This window comes from Zalophus californianus, chromosome 11, assembly GCF_009762305.2.
Source record: "Zalophus californianus isolate mZalCal1 chromosome 11, mZalCal1.pri.v2, whole genome shotgun sequence".
NCBI lineage: Eukaryota > Metazoa > Chordata > Mammalia > Carnivora > Otariidae > Zalophus > Zalophus californianus.
The window spans coordinates 95,407,210-95,424,785 of record NC_045605.1 but is presented as its reverse complement, the minus strand read 5'-3'; the positions used below and the strand labels follow the sequence as shown (position 1 = coordinate 95,424,785).

General features: G+C 51.3%; 1 protein-coding gene across 5 annotated transcripts in view; it reads right to left on the bottom strand.

Annotated features, from left to right (window-relative positions):
* The window catches only part of TSPAN18 (tetraspanin 18), a 180,862-nt gene that overhangs the window by 139,032 nt on the left and 24,254 nt on the right, over positions 1–17,576 (bottom strand). For all 5 annotated transcript variants that reach the window (XM_027579605.2, XM_027579607.2, XM_027579604.2 and 2 more), the window contains exon 2: positions 8,021–8,099. The gene's annotated coding sequence lies outside the window, so the exon portion shown is untranslated. The remainder of the gene's footprint in view (positions 1–8,020; positions 8,100–17,576) is intronic.

The window sequence follows — 17,576 nt, the reverse complement described above, 5'->3', positions numbered from 1 at the left end:
CCTGCATCTCGTACTGCTGGACGTTCAGTTAATTTGTTAGGTCTCTCTCTCCCCAGATAGAAGACAAGCACCACGGGGGCGGAGACTTTGCTGTTTTGTTCACCACGTTCTTCTCAGCATGTAGAGCAGTGCCAGGTACATAATAGGGGCTGAACACGTATTTGTTGAATCAATGAATGTGGGCTCACATTTGATATTTGCCTTCAAACTAACTCTGGGCCAGGTATTGTTGTCCCCACGCCCATTCTGCAGATATGGAGGCTCAGAATCAGAGAACAGAAAGGATTTACCCTCACGATCCCTCGGACGGTGACAGATCTACAATCAAAACATGGGCGCCACGGAACAGGAAATCAATAGAGAAAAATCAGCAAAACCAAGAGCTGGTTCTTTGAGAAGACTGATAAAATCGACAGGCCTTTACCCAGGCTGACTAAGAAAAAAAGAGAGAAGACACAAATTACTAACATCAAAAATGAAAGAGGGGACATCGCCATAGTTCCCACGAACACGAGAGGGATAAGAAAAGAATACAATTGCCAATTCCAGGTCCGTGAATTTGATAACTTAGATGAAATAGACCAAGTCCTGGAAAGACACAACCTGCCCAAATTCATACAAGAACAGACAACCTAAATAGGCCTGCATCTATTAAACAAATTGAATCAATAATGAATAACCTTTCAAAACAGAACACAGGCCAGAATCACTGGTGAATTCTACCAAACGTGTAAGCAAGAATGTGTACCAATTCTCAAAAATCTCTTCCAGGAGAGACAAGCAGAGGGGATGCCTTCTAACTCAATCTATGAAGCCAGCAATAACCTGATACCAAATCCAGGAAAAGAAAAGAAACCTATGGACCCAAACCTACATACAGATGTTCAGGGCAGCTTTATTCTTCACTGTCAAAACTTGGAAGCAACTAAGATGTCCTTCAGTAGGTGAATGGATAAATAAGCTGTGGTACATCTAGATATTGAAATATTATTCCGGGTGAAAAGAAAATTCTGACACCTGCTGCAGCATGGACGAATATCAAGGACATTATGCGAAGTAAAATAAGCCAGTGACACACACATGTGTACACACACACACACACACACACACACACACACAACGTCAAAACACAAATACTGTATGATTCCATTTATATAAGGTACTCAGAGTAGTCAAAATCATAGAGACAGGAAGAAGAAGGGGGATTTCCAGGGGCTGGGAGGAAAGGAGAAGAGGGAGTTAATGTTTAATGGGTATAGAGTTTCAGTTTGACAAGATGAGAAGAGTTAAGGGGATGGATGGTGGGGATGGCCGCACAACAATGTGAATGTATTTAATACCACTCAACTGTACACTTAAAAATGGTTAAAGCAGTAAATTTTATGTTATGTATATTTTACCAAAATAAACAAATTGGGGGGAAAATGAGTGATGGAGTCATGAGAAGGCATGGGGGGAGCTTAAAGGCATATTTCTTTTTTTTTTTAAGATTTATTTATTTATTTGAGAAAGAGAGCGCACACATGAAAGTGAGTAACTTCCAGAAGTGGGGAGGGCCGGGGGGGGGGGCGGACAGAAGCCTCAAGCAGACTCCCCTCTGAGCGCAGAGCCTGATGCAGGGCTCCATCTCGGGACTCTGAAATCATGAAATGAGCCAAAATCAAGAGTTGGACACTTAACTGACTGAGCCACCCAGGCGCCCCTTAAATGCATATTTCTAAGTGAAAAAAGCCATTCTGAAAAGGCTACATACTGTATAATTCCCACTATAGGACATTCTGGGAAAGGCAAAACTATGGAGACAGTAAAAAGATCAGTCGCTTAGCGGGGAAGGAGGGATGAATTGGCAGAGCACGGAGGATTTGTAGGGCAGTGAAACTACTCTGTAGGACACAATCGTGGTGGATACGTGTCATTATACATTTGTCCAAACCCACAGAAGGAAGGCCCGCCACCAGCAGTGAGCCGGAATGCAAACTATGGGCTTTGGGTGATAATAATGTGTCACTGATGTAACATAGGCACCACTGTGGTGTGCGTTGTCCATAACGTGGAGGCGCTAGGTGAGTGAAGACAGGCAGAATGTGAGAACTTTCTGCACTTTCCCTCAATTTTGAACCTCAAACTGCTCTAGAAAATAAAGTCTATTAAAAAAAAAAAAAGGCTTCAGGGTGCAGAGCTTGATCTCCTTCCTCCATCCCACAGTGCCTTTCCATCCTAACAGAACTCTGCCCATACCCCAAGGAGGGAGACACCCTGGTGACCCCCCAAGGCCCAGGGGATGACATCATTCATTTCTTCTCCTATCAGCCGCTCTGGACAGGTCATTAAACCACCCCAGTGACCGGAACAGCACTGCCGGCTGATTTGGGTTTTCCCTTTATTTTTAGGCTGTTAATGACAATATATTATTTCACACTCTTTAACTAATAAAAGAGGCAGCTGGGCACAGCAGAATGATCACCAGACCCGGGGAGAAGAACGACAGACTAGGCCCAGCCCTGACATACCTAATAGCTGTGTGACCTTGGGCAAGTCACTTCCCCTCTCTGTTGCTGACATGCATCTGATAATGGTGTTCTACTTCCTCCCTCTTTGCTACACTTAGCCATTTGAAAATGCTTCAGCTGTGAGTCACAATGTGAATATAGGTCACTATTAAAAAAACAATAATGATAATAATAATAACAAAGCCTCTTAAGAGCACGTTCTGCTCAGTTTTGCGGCAGGAGCAGGAAAGCAATGATTTGCTCCATCTTTAGATGAGGAAAGTGAAGACTTATTAGTACCTCTCCATGATGTCAAGGAGTAGTCACTCCACAGAATGAACGGGTCTGTCTGGCCTCGCTCTCACAGCCAACCATGTCAGGGAAATGGAGCATCTCCCAGGGAAAAGTTCCACTGGTTTTGTCTCCTACCAGGGACAAGGTTGTGTCCGGCCCCAGGATGAACTTTCTTGTGTAAATTTAAAACGCTTGGAAAAGAAAGGAAGGAAAAGTTTTGGGATGGAAAGTATCCAAGAGGGCAGAAAAAGACCAGGTTGCTGTCATGAGTTACATATGGACACAGGGCTGGCCTGAGGCCAGAACGTTCTGGCAGACGTTGGGCTGAGTGAGCAGGAAATTGGGGTGGTGAGAACCTGTCATCCTGCCCCCTCACACACGTGCCCCAGCCAGGGAGTGATGGGGAAGCCAGGAGGGAGAGGAGGCCCGGGGCTGGTGCCCCATCCTGGGCTGAAACTCGGGGCTTGGACCCCATCTGTCAGAACTGCAGAAAAATGAACGGTGGGGTTCAGACAGGTAATGATACCCACCCTTTCCGGAATGTTGCCTCCTTCCTGGGTGGTGGGCTACACACGTGATATTCATCATCTCACTTACTGACCACGAAGCCTGCAATTGCAATGTCTTGTCTTCATGTAACAGGAGAGTAAATGGAGTTCATTTGCCCAAGCTAATAAGTAGCTAAACAATAGCCCCGAAGTTCATCTAGTCCCAAAGCTATGCTCTCCCTCCTGCAAGAAACTGCCCCCTGATTTATAAATACTAGATGGAAAATGATGTACAGAGCAAGAGTGAATCCCTTTTCTACGTGGCCAATGAAAAGATGGGAGCTTGAATCCAACGGGGATTCGGGAATCATTGGACCCCATGCCACGGTCGGCTGCATGAACAGAAGTTAAAGGTCTGGACCGAGGGAGGTGCTGGTCCCACCCACCTTGGCTGGGGTCAGAACACGGCCGGAGCTCTGGCCTTGGCTCTGAGGGCTGAACTATGAAAACGCCCAGTTCAGGCTGGAGGTCCCCCCCAGGGGAGGGTCAAGAGAACGGGAAGTCAGGAGTGCACCGAGACCTGCAGGGAGGTAGAGGTAATGACAACCTTTCAGCAGCAAAGGGTAAAGTATGTGCAGCCTGGAGGGAAGGGGCTGATGCTTCTTCTCTGCGGGCCCACAAAGCAGACTTGGGGCAAGCAGACCGAGGGTACAAGAAAATGCATTTCAACGCAGCAGAGTAAGACACTTTAACCTGTCACAGCCCGCCCAGGACAGCCTAAGACAGCATACGCTGCAATGGAGGCCATGTGCCCCAGGTCCGCTGAGACAGGTGGGCAGGAGACTGACAACCATCTGGCAGGTCCCGTGGGCTGGACATTCTGCCAAGCATTCAGTTGCCTTTAAGCCCCTGCCAGCCTTTGTAGAGCCGACCTGTTGACCTGCACGAGCAGCAGAGGGTACTGACCTACCTCCCAGAGGCAATGAGGCGCTTAGAGAGGTCAAGTAAACTGCCCAAGGTCACAGAGTGGAGCAGAGCTGTGACTAGGACCCAGGTCTTCCTCCAAATCATACTGGGGGTGGGTAGGAGGTGAATTAAGCTCAGCTGGACCACTGGCTTCCACTCTCACCTTTGGCACACCCGAGGTCTTCCCAGGATGGGGGAGGATCAGAACATCACCCTTACTAACTTCTCTCAATTCCATCATGATCTTTTTACCCCAATAACTGTGGCTTTGCTTCAGGGCTACGTTCTCTCCATGCTGCACTGCCCTAGATCATTCTGGAAGCCTCCCAACTGCCCTCACCTTCCTCTTAAAAGCCAGGGACATTGGGAGGTACATTAGAATCACCAGGGAGCTTTAAAATATACTAGGGCTCCTCCAAAAGTTACACATAAAGCTATAGTAATCAAAACAGCATGGTATAGGCTTAAGGACAGACACATAGACCAATGGAATAGAACTGAGAGTCCAGAAACAAACCTACACCCCTATGGCAAACTGATTTTCAGTAAGAGTGCCAAGACTATTCAACGGGAAAAGAATAGTCCTTTCAAAAAATGGTGCTGGGAGAACTGGACAACCACATGCCAAAGAACGGAGTTGGGCCCCTACCTCACACCATATACAAAAATTAACTCAAAATGGACCAGTCACCTACATATAAGAGCTAAAACCATAAAACTCCTAGAAGAAAACAAAGGGGTAAATCTTTATGACCTTGGATTTGGTAATAGATTTTTAGCTATGGCACCCAAAGCATGAGCAACGAGAGAAAAAGCAGATAAACTCGAACCTGGGGACAGGTTCTCCTGGGGCAGCCAGGCTTCTGTCACCCCCTCCCTGCCACCTGCCTCCCGCTGTCAGACCTCAGGAGGAGGAAGATCCCCCTGCTTCCTAGAAACTGCCTTCACTGGCTCGCTCAGCCTGCTGCAGAGGGCGGGCTAGGGAGATTAAAAACATCAGGGGACTTCCCTTTCTCCCTGAGCTCTGAATTCCGTGCAAGCCTGGGTGGAGGACGCAGGAGGAGGGCTACCATGAATGTCACGGGGTGATGCTGTGAGTCCTGCAGGGGGCCTCCTGGACGCTGTGGGTACCTCTGTGGGTGCTCTGGGGAGTCGCAGAGGTTGTACGGGTGCTGTCATTGACAATGTGGGAAGCCACCGGGGTGCTGTGGGGTGCTGTGGCCGACACACTGTCCTTGGGACAGGACCCCTGTGTTGAGGTCCCAATCTGACCGCTTTTTGGACCTGAAACCTGGAATGATTTACAACTTCTCTGAATCCAAGCTGTCCTCACCTATAAAGAGTTTATTAATACCTGCCTCTTGGGGCATGGGGACGCTCAGCGATTATCTACAGAAAGGGTCCAGTAAATGTCGTCGGGAGTCAAGTGTAAACCATGGGATAAAGGCTCAGGAAGAACTGTTCACACCCAAGGTGGCCCCACACCCCAGGGTGTCAGAGCAGAGAGCTGACACAACCCAGGCCCCACTGTTGGCCCTTTTTTAGACCATGCGCGGAAAGAGGTATGTGTCTCCACAGTAACCTCCCTGTTTGGTCACAAACACCCGGCTCATCCGTCCCAAGAGCCCGAGCCTCTTCAAGGGGGTCACCTTGGGAAGCCACATTATCCCAGGGGACTTCTGTCATTCAGAGCAAGCAAGAGGGTCCTCCCCCTCACAGCCACCCAGTGAGGTGCATGCTATCTGCCCATTTGATAGATGAGAAAACTGAGACTCTGGACACCAAATCGCTCACCCGGAGTCAAAGAGCTACCGAAGAGCAGAGCCGGGACCCAGCCTTGGCCAGTCTGGCCCCCAAACCCCAGCCAACATTTCCCACAATGGCACATACCGTCTGCCTCCTGCTGATGGTCCTCTTTGTATTCTCCCCAGGGACTCTACATTGATCTGTTTCCTAACTAACAAGGGGGGCAAGGCTGACTCGCTTTGCTCCCCTGCAACCTTCCTGAAGGTACCGAGAACAAAAGCACCCTTGCTGCTTTTCTCTGTACTTAAAGAGAGTCCTGCCTCTCGAGGCCCATGGCTTCCCCTGATGGAGAAACATCCCTAGCAGGAAAGTCCTGGGGAAGTTAAACTTTTCCCGACTCGCTTCAGCGCCTTGTCCTGATTAAGAAATGCGTGCGGGATCCTGGCTCTGCGATAAGGCAGTGGCTTCCTCGGGGCAGCAGGGCGGGCTGCCAGGAGGCTGACGGTTGAGACTCTGGCCCAGGCAGCCGGCAGGGCAGGGTGAGCCACATGACACAGGGGACCCGGGGCCCAGCCTGGCCCTGCGTTATCTGCGTCTGGGAGCCAGCCACCGTGCCTTGGATTCTGGCCTGAAACATCCCAGCTGGCTGGCGGCACCCTCCAAAAGTAAAAGGATGAGCCCAGAGGCCAGGGGGGTATCAGATCAGTGACTGGGAAACTGACCCAGTGCTTCCCAACCACGGCACCAGAGGCAACTGTAACCGCAAATGCCATCACACGGCTGGGGGCAGCACCCCACAGTGCGCACACCCCATCCATCCACGCTTCTAGCAGCAGTCTTGGGGTGGGAAGGTGGGGGGGTGTCTGTACCACCCTCATCTCATCTTCTCCCAGAAACAACCCCATGGGTAGCGCTATGCTCCCATTTTAGAGATCACAAAACCAAGACCTGCAGAGATGTCACAATGAGCCCAAAGGTTCAAAGCCAAAAATCTAGGATAAGGAAACAAATCATTTCTATGTCCTTTCAAAGAATGTGATTTTAAGAAGTGATCTGGCTTACAGGATTTTGTTAACCTTAAGATTTAAGTCACAGAGTCACTCAAAGGAAAATACACAAGATTTGTAGGGTCGTTCAGACAGGGCTTCAAATCTCCACCATACCTCACTCACAGCTGTATGACCTTGAGCAAGTCACTTAACTTCCCCGAGGCCTGGTTCTCTCCTCTCTAAGATGGAGGTGATTTTAGTGCCAAGACCACAGGGCCATTAAGAGGACTGAATGGATGGTGTAGGGCTTGGGCCTAGAACAGCACCTGGTATGCAGAGGCCCTCGGTGTTGGTTGATCCGACGCTTCCCATCAGCCAGGCCTCAAATTCAGTCCATCTACCTCTCAGACTCTGTGGTCTTTCCACCAAGGCTCTCAGGCATCCTTTGGCCAAGACTGGCACTCAAAGCCACACAGCCCATCACCAGTCCTGGGATTGTGGGCAGCCCAAGAAGCTTCTGGAACCCAAGAAGCAAACCAAGACTTTTCCATTCTCATTTCCATTCTGGAATGTGAACTGTAGCCAAAAGAGAGTCCTGAGGTAGAGGGTGGGGGTATCATTCTAGAAGGGTCTTTTCTTCTCACAATCCCAAGACTACGGAGGGTGTGGGAGGGGGGAGTGGGGAAGAGCTTTGCCTTCCCTGGGAGGGCTCACTGCCTCCTGCGCTTCAGCCCTCACTTCCTGGACCGACCCTGAGGAGCAACCATGATGGGCGGCCTGCTCATGGGGCAGCTGCCAGCCCCAGTGAGACCCTACCTTGGCACCAGCCTCTCTCTCCTCATGCCTCAGCTGTGCTCCCCAACCCTGAACAAATGTCTGGGGTGGGGACAAGAGGGAAGCCGCCCTCTGCTTGCCCTGCACTCCGGCACCAGCTGAAAGCTCTCTCAGTTGGCAGTGGAGGGTTTGTTGAGTGGGAAGAGAAGAGGAGAGAAGATCAGACTCTTATTTGAATAAGATGCCACCATGTTGCCCTGTGGCCAAATCATACCTCTTTCAACTGGCGTCTGTTCCTTCCAGGAGAGTGAGGATTCTCTTGAGGTGGCTTTCTGATGGCTTCAGGATCAACTCTAGAAGGAGAAGAGAGAGGCGTAAATTTTAAAAAGGCAACAGCTAGTGGGGCATGTGGCTGCTGGGGGCCACCTCAGTTCAGACCCCCTAGGTTCCTTCTCTCTCCTTCCGTCTCTGCAGGCACAGAAGCCAAATGGGGCAGCCTCGGCCAGAAAGACAGAAAGAACTAAGCATCCAGCCCCACATCCCATTCCGGGATGGCGTCCCCAGAGCCTACGGACTGGCACATACTTTCAGTCTTCCAAAATACCCAGGAGCCTGTCGGGTGTGTGCGTGATGACAGCACGCATGCTAATCGCAATATCACATCACATTTCTTTGCTTCTGGCTAGAACATTACCAACTCGTCGCAGAAACTCCATTCTCCTCAGGTGGAAAAAAGGCTTTCTGAGTAATGGTGAAACTGTGAAGGAGAATTAATCATTGCTTAATGAATGCAGACTTTGGGGGCAGACCAACACTTTCCAGATCTGGTATTCATGAAGAGATAAATAAGAAGAGCCTAGGTCTTTGGTAGTGAAAGAAGCAACTCAGCCCCAGAGTGCAGGGGCCAGAAGTCCAACCTCTCCCCCCAGCTTCCTCTCTGTCAGTTTGACGGAGAGCCCCCGGGTCACAGAAGGATCAAATTCGCCACGTCCAGGCCACATACTTGCCAGCCGAGGCTGAGGCCAGCCCTGGGGGACCAGCTTGTTCACATGCACAGCTGAGGAACAAAAGAGCGAAGTTGACAGCACAGATGGGATAGCCGAGTCCCCTGACCCCCAAATCTCCCAGACTCCCGCCCTCCAGGACCGGCCGCACAGTAGAAGCCCCGGTCGAGTTGCACGTTGTCTCAGATGATGATGCCGACAATCCCATGAGACGGTAGCCCCGCTTTGGGGATGAGGGCCACAAACCCAGAGGAATTAAATAACTGGCCCAAGGTCGTCATGCCGAAATGGGGCAGAGCCGGGACTAGAAGTCAGGTCCGTGGGAGGTCAAACCTGGCGCCGGTACCATGTCCACAGGGCAGGAGAGCGATGAGCTCCAGGTCTGCTCTGCGGATCCTAGCTCAATGCACGCTGTGCATAGAAGAGTTTCTCAGGACTCCCTGCAAACCGATGGGGACCAGGGCTTGGCCAGAGGACGTGACCCCAGTTGGCTATCTTTGCCTCCAAAGTTCACCCAGGCAGAGTCGACCCAAGGAAGCTCACGTACCATGGAGCAGACCAAGGCTACAATCAAAGGAATTCTATACACACACACACACACACACACACATTCATATCCATCTGTAGACAAAGACACACACCTATGGATAGGGGTATGGAGGTATACGTATATAACTTTGGCTGTAACTACAAAAGTGAACGTTCTTCCTTATCCATTCATCACATTTCATAGAACCATTGCAAAATCTTTGTAACATGACCCTCTAGGCTTTATTCTAGGTAACCACTTGTGTGTCTCTGTGTGTGTGTGTGTGTGTGTGTGTGTGAGCATGCGCCTGTGTGGGCCCCCATGGAGATGGTGCAACTCTCTACACAATGGGATCTTACCACACACGTTCTGTCTCCCCAGCTGCTATCATGTCTACCCAGGGATCTGAGACTATATAGATCTTCCTAAGTCTTCTGCCTCCTCATAGGTGTGGATCATCATTTATTTAGCTATCTCACCTTAGATATGTGGGATATTTCCCTTCCCCGCTGTTCCAACCTTGTTGCCACCATCCCTTTCCCGCTTACATCGCCGTGTGGGAATGTTCGAGCAAGTCCACAGCCCGGATGCCTGGAAGTGGGATTGCGGGCCAGGGGCTCTGCACATTCCACATTTGGCTAGCTTCTGACAAACCCCTTTCCTCAAATAGTGGAGCAATTCCTCCCCAAAGAGCAGGACACAAGGAGCCCCATTTTCTTGGATGTAAATTTGTGCCCAGGGCTCTGGGCAGGCTTCTGCCTGCCGAGCTGTCTTTCTGGTCACCTTCCAGTATCCTGGAAGGCCAAGTCCCCCGGACAAAGGGAGGCATTTATTTCTTGGCTCCTGCAAGACGGCCACCGCTCCACTGCCTGGGGACATGTCTGAGGAACTCGGGCCCACCTGAGCCAGGAACTACATTTACGGGCTTGGAACTGATAATGAGCTTTTACGAGCTCTGGGGACCACAAGGACCACGTATTAATGTCAAGTGTGCCCATCAGCCACGCAGCCTGGGTGAATATCACACATTAACGAAATTAAAGGTGGGAAGGAGCTGTAGGCTGTGTGTCAGGCGGTGTGGGCCGGGCCTGTCAATAATAAAATTACTTTCCAGGCTTTGCACTCCTGAGCCTGAAGCTGTCTCCCATCTTCGATGGAATTCTGCCTTGCTGCAGCCCAAGAGGAGATTAGTTTATTACCAGTCTGCCAGGAAAGGCAAAATCCAGCACTAATCCTAATTCCCATTTAAGCAAATCTGCATTATGTGAGGGAAACCAGCTGGGATCAGAATTTCTTCCCCCTTCCCTTGAGATCTCATTCCATCCTTCTCCTCTCTGGGGAGGAGGAGAGGGGGGTCACCACAGATGTCAGAGTGGGAGCCCTCCTGGGAGTGGGAAAAGAATCGCAGGGTTTAGGGCCAAGAGGGGGAAAGGTCTGGGTAAACAAGAGGCTGCCTCGGAAGATGGTGGGCTGGGAGATGGTGCTCACCATTGTCCCGGTTGTCTCCGGCTGCGGGAAGGAAAAGCCACCACCCTCCCAGCCCCAGGCTTGCTCTTGCCTTGAACAAAGATGCCTTGAGATCCTGAGTCCGCCTCTGAGTAGCTCTGTCACTGTGAGCATGTGACCTCCCTGCTTCAGGCCTCAACTCCTCATCTGGGAAACCGCTAACAGCCGATAGCTCATACGATGTTGTCAGGATCACATGGAAAAGGGACAAACGGGTCCCTGGGGAGCCCGACACACACCGCCCTGTTTCTTGAATGAAGACTCCTGGGATTATAACAGCACCACTATTTGACTGCCTTGCTTAGTTAATAATGACACGACACTTTGTGTATGATGCATCCTGGTTTCGGAGGCCTTAAAATAGAAGAAATAAAATAAGGGGTGCCTTAAAATCCATGAAATAGAGGAAGCGCTCAATCAAGGGCAGGGAGCATGATGACTAGGAGCCACGTTGTCCTGTTGTCTAAGGTCTAGCCCAAAACTTGGATCTTCTCCTTCTTCTTCTTCTTCTTTCCGAACAAAGCAAAGCTGCTCTGTGTGTGGGGAACCAGTCCTCAACCAGGAAAAATCCTGAGAGGTCCTTCAGTGTCCTGGATGAGACCCAGCCGAGAGACTTGAATCTCCAGGTTGATGTTTCCCGCTCTACTTTTAAACCAAAATGGATCACATGTACGCAGCGGTGCGCACACCATGAGGACACAGCCTCCTGAGTCTTTACAAACATAGCACCCTACGTGATGCACCCAGATCACAGACTCCTCTCTGGTTTCCCAGCCATTGTTTCTCCACCATCCTAGACGTCCCAAGTCACCCGTGACCCTCCTCTTCCGTGGCCCCTGCCTCTCCCTGCCTGGGCTGAGCCTTACCATTGCCTGTCAGCTTGCTGCAAACAGGCTCCTGGCTGGTCCGCTAGCCTGCGGCCTTGTTCCCTCCAAACTGCCCTCCTGTTTGCTGTCACACTGAGCCCATACATGTGTCTCTCTCTTGCTTCAGTGGGTCCCCTGGCTTCCCTTTGCCTATACACAGGCTTTTGATCATCTGAGCTCCACTTGTCTTTTCCAGGCCTTTCGGGTCCTCACAATATGCACAGACCCCACTGTCAGACTGAACTCACCGAGACCCACATGCCCCACTGTGCTGCTCACTCTGCCTGGCAGTCCCTTCTTCCTTTCCTAACCCTGAAGTCTACCTCCCCTCCCACTCTCCAAAACACCCGGCAAACTCCTACTCAGCCTTCAAAACCTTCCTTCAATATCTCCTCTGAGAAACCTCCCCAGACCTCCACAGGCACGATTAGTCACTGTTCTCTGGGCTCCGATAACAATTTGTGTGTATAGGTAGTCAAGTCAACACCACGGCACAGTATGCGTTCTGTTCCGTATGATTTTTCTCATCTACCAGACTATGAGTTCCTCTAGGATAGGGATGATCTTTTACTTCCTCTGTGGTCTCGGTTCCTGACTCGGCAAATAAAGCTGGATGGATGGATAGCTGCTAGGATAGATGGATGGATGGAGGAGGAGAGAATGGATCTATAAAAGAGCCTGAATGGTGGGAGGGAGGAAATGGGTTATATAGTTGGTTGCAGGGATGGATGAATAATAGAAGCAATGGAAGGACGAATGGATGGATGGAGGGATATATGCACGCAAAGATGCATGCATGCAGAAATGAATGGATGTGGGAATGCATGGATGCAGCATGGATGGATAGATGGATACATGCATGGACGGATGCATGCGTGCATGGAGGGATGGATGATAGCAGGGACAGATGAAGGCCGGGATGGATAGACGGCCAGGTGGAAGGGGAACCGATCTCCAAGAGGATGGGTGAAATGAACAGTGGGAAGACAGAACTAGGTTAATGGCAGGAGAGAGGGAACAAATGACTCAACCGCTTGTATAATTTTCTCTGGACCCCAGGGGGCTGCGTTTCTTGCAGCTATAGGCGGTGCCTTGCTTTCTCCCTCTAGAGTTTATGGATCTGCACAGAGACCACTCGTCCGAACGTCGGCAGCCCCCAGTTCCGCCCCATCTCACCTCACTGCTCCAGCTGTGGACCCACAAGACGAGACCTCAGGAAGGAGCGGTCAGAGTTATGTCTTGCCTTGGTCTTGATCCAGGTGGTAAAGACCAGTGCTACACGGAGATCGAAGTTTCCCTGTGTCTGAGTCCAGCCCCAGCCTGTGGGGCAGGTGGTTTGCCAGCCGTGGGACAGGTCTGCGACAGGCCCACTGCTCGGTCTGGAGCAGACGATGGCTGATGGGCGTGCCATGCTCCCTTGCAAAGATACCATTTGGGAGACCCTAAAATGGCCGAAGGGCCAGGCTACGTGGACAGCAGGGCACCCTTTGGATGGTTACCTGTGAGAGGGCTTCTGGGAGAACAAATCCGCCTCTAGAGCCTGCTGTCTGTCTGCAGCGTGGGGCGGGGCAGGCAGTAGGTGGGGAGCCCTCGGCACTGAAGGGTGGGCCACAGACCAGGTTTTCATGGCCCACAGGCCTGGGTTTGCATCTCAGCTATGCCACTTGCCCCCTGTGTGACCTTGGCAAAGCTCCTTATCTCTCTAAACCTCAGGTTATTCACCTGCGAAGTGTGGACAATCAGAGTCCCACCCCACTGGCCTGAGCTGGGGGTCAGAGGTGCTCACGGGCTATAAGGGATTCGCATGGGGCCCAGCACTAGCAAGCGCTTGATCAGTAGAGGACACAGGCATTACATAGAACAGAATCTGCTGCCACTTTCCGTGAGCGGGGTAGTGGCCATGATCAGTGGTTCCAAGTTATACTCTCCAAGCCCTTCCCTCTCTCCCTCGGGGGTCCGCACAAAGAACAGACGGAGTCTACACATCATACACACCCTAACACTTAGCTCACGACAGCCGGACTTGCTCGTATTTCATACATCACGTTCCCACACGATGTTGAAGAGCACTGATTTAGAGTTGATGACCTAGAACCCCAAGTCAGTAGGATTCTAGGGGAGGTGAAAGGGATGTCTTCCTGGAAGAGGCAGCAAGGACAGAAGGGAGGGAGGGAGGAAGGTGATCAGCCCAGTGATAAGTCTTTTTCTAGCTACCTCCTGCCCTCAATGTCTCTCTCCTGAGCTGTATGCTCCCCTCAGTCGCTGTCTCTCTGCCTCTCTCTCTCTCTCTCTCTCTCTCCCCGCTCCTTCCCCAGACTCCGCCTCTCTCTGCCTGCCCCCCCCCCCCCGATGTTAGCCACCCTACCTCTCTACCTGGCTCCTAGGTGGAACAGTCATCCTTCTGGGCCCCGTGACCACAAGGACTCTTGGTCATGTGCCCCAAGAAGGGGCAGCATCCTCAGCAGGAGCCTGGAGGCCAGCTCAGCCTTGGCCCCTCTCCCCACACGATGCCAGGCTGGGCCACTGCCAGCCAGATGCATCGCCTGTTGACAGATAAAAGTGCTGCAGTTTATGTCCCCGAAGCAAAGCCAGGGCTTTGTTTGGCTGTATTTCAAGCTGGCCATGCAGGGTGGTGGTGTGGGGGTGGGGGGAGGAAGAGGAGCCAAGACATGTTCGGGATGAGTCGCTGCTGGGTTCTGTGACTCAACAACAATCACCCCCACCCCCCACGGACCTGCAGCCCTTACTGAAGCAGCCAGCCCCAGCAGGCTTTGCCTAGGTCTCTACCTCCCCTCCATCTGCCCTTGACTTGCAGCGGGAGGGAGAGCGTTTCTCCGCGCTGCCCGCCCTGTCATTCAGCCCCATCACCCTCTGTTCCCATAATGAGTCCCAGAACGGGCCTGCTAAATGTGCCCAGGGTCACAGTGGGGCTGAGGTGGGAGCCCTGACATCCTCAGAAAGACTGGGGTTGGATTTATTTTTTTTTTTAATTTATTATTTCTTTCTTTATTTATTTAGCTAGCTTGGGGCGTAGAGGACCACTCCCTCCATGGAACCGGGCACAGCGCAGAAGGTGCTTGGCACCGCGAGCAGGGTCTCTGGAGGGTCCACCCAGCTGGTAAGGAACCTGAGTCAGTCAGAGCCCATTAGCTCTGGGTAGCTTTGGGGGTGGTGGTAGGGCCCGGGAAAAGGACATAACTAACACGTGAAGCTGCTCATTTCTCCATGAAGCCGTCACTAGTAATCATCATTTCCCGTCCCCGTGTTCCCACCACGTCTGGGGGTTCCTGAAGACGGGCGAGCCAGGGTCTCCCGTGCCCTCCCCTGTAGCCCCTGCGGGAGACAGGCGCCTCCACGATGCTCAGCTGAGCGTGAAGAATGCGTGGCCTCTGGGAGCCTGAGACCCCTTGTCTCCAGTGGGCCTGGCCCTGCACTTGCCCCCTCTTTGTCCTGTCTGGAAGTATTTTCTCGTCACTGGAAGGAGCCAAGCACAAGGGCTGTCCGTGCCCTGGAGCTCTCTTTTTTCCTTTTGATCTTTGCTCTTCCTCCTACACTCTTCCCATTTCTCAGATGAGGAAAGTGAGCCTGAGCCACAGCAGCTTTATGTAAGTAAACACGGGGGCACTGCTCACGGAGAAAGAAAAACAGAAAGCATAAGTGATTCTAGCAACCACGTCTGCCAAGGAAGGCTCACTCATTCTCATGAGGGGTGCCCAGAACACCTGCCAGGTGAGGGCCCAGTATCCCAGACCTGGATAAACCTGACGGTTTAAGGGACCTATCTCGGATGGGAGAGCTTGGCCCACCACCCCACTCGGCTCCACGGCGCCACCTGCATGAACAAAAAAGGCAAGATATGAACTCTCTAACTCTTCCACCAAGGGGCCAGTGTCCTCCTCCCCAGCAAAGGGAGGAGCTGATACTTAGAGAGGTCCAGCCACTTGTCTACAGTCACAGAGCCGAACTGGGCCAAGAGAGGACGAGAGCCCACGATTTCGCCTGTGCCCAAAGTCCCCGGAGCCCCTTTGCTGAGTCCAGCCTGCACTGGGCTGTCCCCATCACGCCGGTCCTCTAGAGGATGCATCTGAGAGGCTCTCAAGCCATTGGCTACTTGAACAAAGATACCTGGGCTTTCAAAGATGTCAACAACAGCCCAGTGCTCCTAGCACACGGTTCAAGAATGGCAGACTGTCTTAAGGCTGAAGTTGACTTTGCTGGGAGTTGTGTCCCAATGTGTTTCAGACCTTGAACTCGACGTGGACCCACTGTGTGGTCTTACGCATCGAGGAGGGCCTGTCCAAGGATGTTCTGCCTCAGAGAGGAGCAGTTTGAAAAAGCCACGCGACAGTAATAGAGATGTTTCCAAACTGGCCACCCTGCAGCTAGCAAGGAAGCCAGACGCTGAGAACTCGTAACCGGAGCTGAGTGAAGGGGCCAACCCCACAACCCACCACAGCTTCCCTCCAAAACCTGGGGCTCTGGGGCTTGTCATCCAGACTGTACAGCCCTCCAGGCTCGAGGGGTGGAAGGGCACCCCATGTCTCTGCAATTCTTCCCCCACTCAAGTCCATGTAAATATATTCTAACGCAGAGAAGGGTCTTAGGGAGGTAAGACTGCGGAGCCATTAGCATTTTGATGGGTTCTCCCAACGCGTGGAACAAGAGCAGTTTAAAATTCATAGTGTGGAGATTAATCCCAGGCACACCTCTCCCTCCCCAGCTTGAGGTGTCCAAGAACATTTTACCCCTGGAAGACTGATTAGGAAAGAAAGCTAGGAACTCAGTCATGGGAGTCCTACAGAGAAAAGCCAAGATGGTTTTCTAGACTGCGTGCGGAAGGCCTTCGAAACACAATTATTTGACAGAATCAGGCATAAGGGCGGAGAAAAGACTGTGACAATGCTTGGGCACTGAGTTCTTCCAGAAGGACCCAGCCGAGCCTGACAAGAGTGCCAAGGGCACATTTATCTCTCATCAGTGACACAGGCCAGGCCTCTTACCAGCCACACTCATGCATTCAGCAAGCATCCCCCAAAGAATCACCACGCCCCACCTAGCAGGTGCTCAGAGGAGAAGGAGCGGGAAGACAGTAAACTCAGCAATTCCCTGTTCTCAAGAAATTCAGTCTAGATGGAGAGAGCGAGCGAGAGAGAGAAATGGGGATGAATCCAAGAAAACAGGGTGAAGGAGGGGGCAAGAGCAGCTGTCCTGGGACCGTGAGGTGGAGGGGGCCTCCACTAGCTGGGCCTAAGAGCAGGTCACACCTTTTGGGGGAATTCCTGTCCTTCCTCAAAACTTTCCTTTGAAAGTAGATGTGATGTTGTAGCAGGTGCGGGAGGCAAGATGCACGAAGATATAGATATTGTTAACACAAATGATGCAAAAGTTGGAAACCAGGCAAGGAGAGGCCTGTCTTTCCAACATCATCATGGAATATTGTTTAGGGGGTTCACCTACGGATTCTTTATCGTCGGTAGAATATTCTAGAGGAATGTAACTTCAACTCATGTGAAGTTACTTGTGAACTTGGAGTAGATCTTTTTGGGGTCTGGTAGAGAAAATAGCCACAAAGGTTATGATTTTATTGCTCTATAGGGCATTTGCCAAATTATGTCCAACCCCGCCACCTTATTCCAGTATTATTGCTCCACTATTTATGTAACTGCCATTTGTCTGATTCTCCAGAGAACCGGCTTCACCATCTTACTGGCACCCTCATTCTTGAGTCAAATCAATCTTTGACCCATGTTCATTGCAGATTTGGATGAGATCTTATAGGATTTCTAATTTTTAGAAAATTATACTTTGGCAGTGCATGAACGATTACACACACACACACACACACACACACACACACACACTGCACAGGGGAGAAAATGGAAAGAAATATAGCAAAATGTTACCCATGGGTATCTTTTGGTAGTG